The sequence below is a fragment of the Sapajus apella genome, unplaced genomic scaffold, assembly GCF_009761245.1.
Source record: "Sapajus apella isolate SASKATOON/1434 unplaced genomic scaffold, GSC_monkey_1.0 scaffold270, whole genome shotgun sequence".
NCBI classification, from domain to species: domain Eukaryota; kingdom Metazoa; phylum Chordata; class Mammalia; order Primates; family Cebidae; genus Sapajus; species Sapajus apella.
The window spans coordinates 110,926-120,159 of NW_022437210.1; the positions used below are offsets into that span (position 1 = coordinate 110,926).

General features: G+C 49.4%; 2 pseudogenes across 1 annotated transcript; both read left to right on the forward strand.

The window, feature by feature from the left end:
• Positions 1 to 1,256, forward strand: part of LOC116545452 — a 6,274-nt pseudogene extending 5,018 nt beyond the window's left edge.
• A 2,455-nt stretch (positions 1,257 to 3,711) lies between these two features.
• On the forward strand, positions 3,712 to 7,114 carry LOC116545450 (annotated as a pseudogene). Its single transcript, XR_004266319.1, has 7 exons — positions 3,712 to 3,892; positions 4,022 to 4,291; positions 4,537 to 4,824; positions 5,387 to 5,643; positions 5,784 to 6,389; positions 6,498 to 6,541; positions 6,690 to 7,114. The product of XR_004266319.1 is annotated as a patr class I histocompatibility antigen, A-126 alpha chain-like (transcript).
• The last annotated feature ends 2,120 nt before the right edge of the window (positions 7,115 to 9,234 follow it).

The following is a 9,234-nucleotide window of genomic DNA, read 5'->3' on the forward strand; positions in this document are numbered from 1 at the left end:
CACACACACACACACACACACACACACACACACACACACACACACACCACTTCTAAAGAGATGCTTCCCATCCATTTTTTTTCTCCTCCCTGACTCACTCTTCTTCCTTCTTTTCTTTTTCTTCTTTTTTATTTCCTCCTCCCCTCCTCCTCTCCCTCCTCCTCATTCTCCTCTTCCTCCTCCTGTCCTCCTCCTCCTTCTTCTTCCTCTTCTTGTTCTACTTCATCATCTTCTTCTTTTTCTTCTCCCCTCCTCCTCCCCCTCCTTCCCCTTCTCCCCCTCTCACTCCTCCCCCTTCTCCCCCTCCCACTCCTCCTCCTCCTCCTCCTTCTTCTCCTTCTCCTTCTTCCTTTTTCTTTCTTCTTCTTTTTATAAAGAAAAAATTTAGTTGACTCACAGTTCCAGTGTTGGGTATGATTCCTTTTTCTCTTATCATCCATTTCTTCTCTCTTCTGCTCCCTGGAGGCTCCCTTCTTACTTGTCCGAGGCTGCTCTCCCTGGACCCCAGGGTTGGCACTCACAGGCTGATTCCTGGGATGAGCAGCCTCCACCTGTCAGAGCAATGGTAGGAACAAAGTACAGGGCAGGAGGCCAAGATCTCAACCTGGAGACTGAGGGACTAGGTCTTGTGGTAACAAGGGTGTGAGGGTGGGTCAACCCCGAACCTGATCCCTCTGTTTTGCCCTGGAAACCTCTCTCTGCCCCGAGATGAAAGTGCAGTCACTCAGCTGTGGGAGAAAATAGTCATACCAACATGAATTTTGGGAAGCTGGATGGACTCAGACCCTGGCTCGAGACCTGGAGGCTCCCTCGTGTGCACAGCACTGTCCAGGTGCTGATAACAGAGGGAGAGCCTGGGCGGTCCTGGCTGGGGAGAGAGGAGAGCGTGGTACTCCGTCCTGGGTCCTATGGCTATGCTGGGACACCGCTGTTCTACTTTCGGATTCTGACTGAGCACTCTCCGGGACGGGGTTGCGGGCTACATGGGCAGAGGGCAGGCTACATTTGCTTGTCTTGCAATGTGAGGCAACTGTGGAGTAGCAAGATCTGGTTCTAGAATTCTTATGGTGAATACTGTTCTCATAGAATCCAGCCAGAATGAGAGTCCAGGGCCTGAGTTGACTGTCCTGGGCACACTCGGCTTTGATGGAGTTGCCAAAAATGTAACTTTGGCACTTGCAGAAATTTCAATGATTGCCAAAAACTCCAAATACTTGTGTACAATTTCATTTCTGGTGTCTCTGGCTGTGCTTTGAAAGGGCAGAAAGAAACATGGAAAGAGGCTGAAAGACTCCTCTGGGAATTCTCAAGTCCCTTTTGATAGCAGTAACAATTCAGAAGTGACTGGGCTGTGGGAACTAAAAAGAGTGGAGGGCGTGAGTGATGAGGGGCAGAGAGAAGGGCTGGGGAGCAGGAGGTGAGGAAAAGGGCAGGGGAAAGAATTCTAAAGCAATGGAGGAGGCTAGCAGGGGATTCTTTGCATTCGGTGTTTCTCTACCAGGCAGTGTGGTAGTTACACTATTATAAATAATTATCAGTATTCACGAAAAAGCACAGCTAAAACTGGAAAATTTTATTACATGTAAATGCCCTAATAAGCAAATAAAGGGATGAAAAGGCAAAAATAAAGATTTTTTAGATCATCAAAACCATAAAATTCATTTCCTAGGGGTCCTGTACTACATGTAATTTTAAAGGAAGTTCTGCAGGCTGAAGGTAAGTAGTACTAGATGGTGACCCAGATATACAGAAAGGTACAATTAACAACAGAAATGATGCACACACACATATCACATACACACTCATTTTCTTAATTTTCTGAAGACATGGCAGCTTGTCTAAAACAAAAACTATTACACTGTATTGTTGAGTTTATAATGTATATTAATGTAATATATACAACAATAATAGCATAATGATAGGTTAAATGAAACTATACCCTTTGAAGTGTCCTTTATTTTGCTAGATGTAGTTTAATATTACCTGAACTTCACTGTGAAAAGTCAAGGAATTGGGTTTCCATTCTTAAAACAATAAAAACATGAGAAATATAGCTAAGCTGGGTGGGGTGGCTCATGCCTGTAATCCCTGCACTTTGGGAGGCTGAGGCAGGCAAATCACCTGAAGTCAGGAGTTCGAGACCAGCCTGAGCAGCATGAAGAAACCCCATCTCTACTAAAAACACAAAATTAGCCGGGAGTAGTGGCATGCGCCTATAATCCTAGCTATTCGGAAAGGCTGGGAAGGCTGAGGCAGGATAATTGCTTGAACTCGGGAGGCAGAGGTTGAGGTGAGCCGAGATCGTGCCATTGCACTCCAGCCCAGGCAACAAGAGTGAAACTCCGTCTAAAAAAAAAAAAAAAAAAAAAAAAAAAAGCCACTAGGAGAATTAAAACCATAAACTGAAAACTGTTTACTTGACATATAAGAAAGTAGCAAAGGAGGAACAGAAACAAAAAGTTATGAGACAAATTGAAAACACATAGCAAATGGTAGACCAAAATTCAACCATTGGAAGTGAAGAAATGACTCTGAGCACTGTGGGAGAACAGATATGGGCAGGAAGTGAGGGACAGTGTTAATACTACAATACAGAAGTGGCAGGGACTAAGGGAAGGGGAGGGTGTGAGGGATGAGACGGGCAGAGAGAAGGGCTGGAGAAGCAGAAAGTGAAGAAAAGGAGAGAGGAAAGAATTCTAAAGCTGTGGAAGAGCTTAGCAGGGAGTTCTTTGCATTCGCATTTAATACATTTTGTGGGACTGCCTAAAAACTAATGGCTGCCTCATGATTAAAAAAAAAAGGTTACAAAATACCAAGTGTCCAATAAAATATGCACACTGCTTAGATGTCCATAGTTCACGAAAGCAGGCAGTGTTTGTGGGTTGGGGAAGAGCATTGGGACTGCTTGGAGCGTTCGCAACTTGGAAGTGATGACTACAGGCTCCCAGTTGCAATATACAGTAACATACCGGCTTCTTTGTATTCAGGAAATGTTCTGGACTCACACAGGGAAACTCCGACTAGGAAATGAAGATAATTTTAAATACGAAAACCCAGAGTCGCAGATCCATTGTCTGGGAAAATAAAAATTAGGAGCTTTGAGAGTTTAATTGTAATGCTGTTTTGACACGGGTTTTTGATAAATTGAAATTCGAATCATTCAGAGATTACCAATATTGTGCTACCTTCTGTATTAATAAACAAAAAGGAAATTGGTCTCTATGAGAATCTATCTGGTGTCTTTAGACAAAACTTGACCAGGTTTAGAGAGAAAACTCCTGTCTCTACACCTCCATTCCCAGGGGGAGCTCACTCCCTGGCATCAAGTTCTCCGTGGTGAGTTTCCTTGTGCAAGGTCCAAGGGGAGAGGTAAGAAGTGGGAGGCAGGGGGTCCAGTTCAGGGACGGGGATTCCTGGACGAGAAGTGAAGGGGAAGAGGCTGGCCACAGCCTGGGAGTCTCTCCTTGGTTTCCACAGACAGACCGTTGGCCAGAACTCAGGCAGTCAGTGTGACAAAGAGGCTTGGTGTAGGAGAAGAGGGATCAGGAAAAAGTCCTAGTCCCCGGGTGTGGATCTCAGGGTCTCAGACACCGAGGGCCTTGTCTGCATTGGGGAGGTGCAGCTTGGCGATTCCCCACTCCCCTGAGTTTCACTTCTCCCAACCTGTGTCAGGTCCTTCTTCCTGGTTACTCATGAGTAGCCCCAGTTCCCACTCCCATTGGTGTTGGTTTTCTAAAAGAAGCCAATCAGCGTCTCCGCGGTCCCGGTTCTAAAGTTCCCACGCACCCACTGGGACTCAAATTCTCCCCAGACACTGAGGATGGGGTCATGGCGCCCCGAACCCTCCTCCTTCTGCTCTCTGGGGCCCTGGCCCTGACCCATATCTGGGCGGGTGAGTGCGGGTTCCGGAGGGAAACTGCCTCTAGGGGAGGAGCGAGGGGCTGGCCTGGCGGGGGCGCCGGACCCCGGGAACCGAGCCGGGAGGTGGGTCTGGCGGGTCTCAGCCCCTTCTCGCCCCCAGGCTCCCACTCCATGAGGTATTTCTACACCGCCGTGTCCCGGCCCGGCAGCGGGGAGCCCCGCTTCATCTCCCTGGGCTACGTGGACTGCACACAGTTCGTGCGGTTCGACAGCGGCGCAGCGAGTCCGAGAGGGGAGCCGCGGGCGCGGTGGATGGAGCAGGAAAGGCCGGATTATTGGGACCCGGAGACACTGACCCTGAAGGCCAGCGTACAGACTCACCGAGGGAACCTGTGGACCCTGCTCTGCTACCCCAATCAGAGCACGGCCGGTGAGTGACCCCGGCCCTGGGCGCAGATCACGGCCCTCTTCATCACCCACGGACGGTCCATGTCGCCCCGGGTCTCCGAGTCTGAGATCCACGCCGAGCCTGCGGGACCCGCGCAGACACTCGACCCGGGAAAGCTTCAGACGCCTTTACCCGGTTTCATTTTCAGTTTAGGCCCAAATCCCCGCGGGTTGGTCTGGGCGGGGGCGGGGATCGGTGGATGGGTCTGACCGTGGGGGCGGGGTCAGGCTCTCACACTCTCCAGATGAACTATGACTGCGACCCGGGGCCTGATGGGCGCCTCCTCCGCGGGTATTAACAACATGCCTATGACTGCAAGGATTACGTGGCCTGAAGGAGAACCTGCTCTCTTGGATAGCGGCTGACGTGGCTGTTCAGATTACCCAGCGCAAGTTGGAGGGCGCCCATGAGGCGGAGGGGGCTCAGAGCCTACCTGGAGGGCACATGTCTGAAGTGGCTCCGCAGATACCTGGCCAAGGGCAAGGAGACACTGCAGCATACGGATACCAGGGGCAGTGGGGAGTCGTCCCCATCTCCTGTAGATCTTCAAGGATGGCCTCCCACGAGGATCGGAGGCAAATGGGATCAGCACTAGAATATAGTCTTCCCTTGAATGGAGAATGGCATGAGTTTTCCTGAGTTTCCTCTGAGGCCCCCTCTGCTCTCTAGGAGAATTAAGGGATGACGTCTCTGAGGAAATGGAGGGGAAGATGGTCCCTGGAATGCTGATCAGGGGTCCCCTTTGACATTTGCAGTGGCCTTGGGCGCCGAGATTTTTCTCTCAGGCCTTGTTCTCTGCCTCACACGCAATGTGTTTGAAGGTCTGATTCCAGCTTTTCTGAGTCCCTCGGCCTCCACTCAGGTTAGTACCAGAAGTCGCTGTTCCACCCTGAGAGACTAGAGCTTTCCAAGGATTAGGAGATTACCCCAGGTGCCTGTGTCCAGGCTGGTGTCTGGGTTCTGTGCTCCCTTCCCCACCCCAGGTGTCCTGTCCATTCTCAGGATGGTCACATGGGAGCTGCTGCGGTGTCCCATGAGAGATGCAAAGTACCTGAATTTTCTGACTCTTCCCATCAGACTGCCCAGAAACACATGTGATCCACAAAGCCACCCTGAGGTGCTGGGCCCTGGGTTCTACCCTGCATAGATCACACTGACCTCGCAGAGGGATGGGGAGGACCAAACTCAGAACACAGAGCTTGTGGAGACCAGGTCAGCAGGGGACAGAACCTTCTGGAAGTGGATGGCTGTGGTGGTGCCTTCTGGAGAAGTGCAGAGATATACCTACCATATGCAACATGAGGGGCTGCTGGAGCTCCTCACCCTGAGGTGGGGTAAAAAGGGGAATGGGGTAAGGAGGGGGATGGTGGTGTCATGTCTCTTCTCAGGGAAAGCAGGAGCCCTTCTGGAGCCCTTCAGCAGGGTCAGGGCTGGGGCCTGGGGTTAGGGCCCCTCACTTCCCCTTCTTTCCCAGAGCCGTTTTCCCAGCCCACCATTCCCATCGTGGGCATCGTTGCTGGCCTGGATTTCCTTGGAGCTGTGGTCATCAGAGCTATGGTAACTGCTGTGATGTGGAGGAGGAAGAGCTCAGGTAGGGAAGGGGTGAGGGGTGGGGTCTGGGTTTTTTTGTCCCACTGAGGCCTTTAAGCCCCAGGGAGAAGTGTTCCCTGCCTCATTACTGGGAAGCACCATCCAAACATGGGCCGACCCAGCCTGGGGCCCTCTGTGTCAGTACTATTTTGTGAAGTACATGTGACAATGAAGGACAGATGTATCACCTTGATGACTGTGGTGTTGGGGCCTTGATTCCAGCATTCATGAGTCAGAGGAAGGTCCCTGCTAAGGACAGACCTTAGGAGGATGGTTGGTCCAGGACCCACATCTGCTTTCCTCATGTTTTCTGATTCTGCTCTGGGTCTGTAGTCACTGTGGCTAGAATCTTTTCCTGGAGGAACGTTTCTTGGAGCCTCCAAGTCTAGGAGGCTTCTCTAAGATCTCATGGCCCTGCCTCCTCCCTGCCCCCTCACTGGACATTTTCTTCCCACTGGCATAAAAGGAGGGAGCTACTCTCAGGCTGCATGTAAGTGGGGGATGGGAGTGTGGAGGAGCTCATTCACCCCATAATTCCTCCTGGCCCACACCACCTGCGGGCTCTGAACAGGTCCTGTTTTTGTTTTACCTGAGGCAGGGACAGTGCCCAGGGCTCTAATGTGTCTCTCACAACTTGTTAAGGTGAGATTCTGGGGGGTGCGGCAGAGGGGAAAAGACTAGGTACTTGGGATTCTTTAATTGGGATGTTTCAAATGTGTGGTGGGCTGTTCAGAGTGTCATCACTTACCATGATTGATCTCAATTTGTTCATGACTATTGTTTTCTGTAGCCTGAGACAGCTGCATTGTGTGGGACTGAGATGTGGGATTTCTTCATGTCTCCCCTTTGTGAATTGAAGAGCCTCTGGCATCTCTTTCTGCAAAGGCATCTGAATGTGTCTGCGTCCCTGTTAACATAATGTGAGGAGGTGGAGAGACAGCCCACCCCATGTCCACCGTGACCCCTGTCCCCACGCTGACCTGTGTTCCCTCCCCAGTCATCTTTCCTGTTCCAGAGAGGTGGGGCTGGGTGTCTCCATCTCTGTCTCAACTTCCTGGTTCACTGAACTACAACCTCTTTCTTACTGAAAATGAAAATCTGAGTATGAATTTGTTTTCTCAAATATTTGCCATGAGAGGTTGATGAGTTAATTAAATAAGTCAATTCTTAAAATTTGAGAGAGAAAATAAAGACCTGAGAACCTTCCAGAATCCACATGTTCGCTGTGCTGAGTCTGTTGCAGGTGGGGATGGAGAAGGCTGTGAGGAGCCGAGTGTGGATGGGGCCTCTGCCCAGTTGCTGCTGAGTCCATCATGGGCTTTATGTGGTCAGTCTTCAGCTGGGTCAGCTTCACTGCTCCACTGTCCTTGTCCCTTCAGTGGAAACTTGTCCCACAGGAGCTGTGACCACAGAGGCTCACACATCTCCCAGGGTGGCTCCTGCAGACGGGAGTCTCTGTGCTATAAAGAGACACGTTTTCAGACCCATTCAACTCCTGCCGTCCTTCTAGGCCTCCTCTTCTGCTCTACTCTCCTGCCCTCTCTCCCTGCCCTGGTTCCAGTGATCTTGGTGCTGGCTCCAAATCCAGCTTATGAATCTATAAAGCAGAGTCTAATTTAGACTTACATTTGTTTGTGAATTTTGACCCATCATCAAGGACAGTTCTTTTCTGAAGAGAGAAACCTGATTGTGTGCTGCAGTGTGTGTGTGTGTGTGTGTGTGCGTGTGCACGCGCACACAGGGCGGTTGGTGTGGGAGGAGGGATGGGGGAGGGAGGGCACAAGAAGCCCTGCTGAGAAAAGCACAGATGGCCTTGATTCAGTGTGAGGGGACCTTGTGCTGTAGCTGCCACAAAACAGCACTTGGCCTGGGTCTGTGTTAATAAAGATACTGTCTTTAGAAAAGGAGGTGTTCTACAGTGATCATTCATTCAACTGACCTTTGGGGTCAGCCAGACATAGGACAGAATGATTATCCATCTGGGGAACAGAACACCATTGAAGTAAGATCAGAAAAATCTCTTACCTTGTGGAGCATGTGCTTCAGTGGGAAGAGGCAGATGATAGATACACTATAAGCAGAGTAAGGAAAGAAAGAAAGAAAGTTCTCGAAGGTGAGAAGTGCTATAAGATGGGTGGTCCAGGATGTAGGCAATGAGGACAGGGAAGGTGGCTGTTATACAGCAGTGGTCAGTGTGTGCCTTGTTGCAAAGGTGACCTTTGAGGAAAGATTTAAGGGACATGAGCACGTCTGGGGAAGTTCTTTCCAGGCAGGGGGACTCTGGTGCAAATGCACTAGACCAGGGAGCTGTCTGTGTTCCCAGAAGAGCAAGGAGGCCAGGAGGGCTGGACAGAGAAGCTAGATGAGGTCACAGGTATGGCCAGAGCAGGTGGGCTTGAGGGGATTGGGGTTGGATCTGACTTTGCTCAGAGTGGGATGAAGAGTTAGAGGACAGTTTTGAGCAGAAGAGGGCTATAATATGACTTCTCTTCATTTATTTATTTATTCTTTTTTTTATTATTATACTTTAAGTTCTGGGGTACATGTGCAGAATGCATAGGTCTGTTACATATGTATACATAGGCTATGGTGGTTTGCTGCATCCATCACCCTGTCATCTACGTTAGGTATTTTTCCTAACACTATCCCTCCCTTATTCCCCCACCCCCTGCTATCCCTTCCCTAGCTCCCCACTCCCTGACAGGCCCCAGTGTGTGATGTTCTGCTCCCGGTGTCCATGTGTTCTCATTGTTCAACATCCGCTTGTGAATAAGAACATGTAGTGTTTGGGTTTTTTTCTTGTGTCAGTTGGCTGAGAATGATGGTTTTCAGCTTAATTCATGTCCCTGCAAAGGACATGAACTCATAATTTTTTATGGATGCATAGTATTCTGTGGTATATATGTGCCACATTTTCTTTATCCAGTCTTACATTGATGGGCGTTTGGGTTGGTTCCAAGTCTCTGCTATTGTGAACAGTGCTGTAATAAACATACTTGTTTGTGTTTTTTTAATAATAGAATAATCTATAATCCTTTGAGTTTATACCCAGTAATGGGATTGCTGGGTCAAATGGAATTTCTATTTCTAGGTCCTTAAGGAATTGCCACACTGTCTTCCACAATGGTTGAACTAATTTACACTAATTTACACTCCCATCAACAGTGTAAAAGCGTTCCTATTTCTCCACATCCTCTCCAGCATCTGCTGTCTCCATATTTTGTAACGATCACCCTTCTAACTGGCTTGAAATGGTATCTCAATGTGGTTTTGATTTGCATTTCTCTAATGACCAGTGATGATGAGCTTTTTTTTTTATGTTTGATGACTGCAAA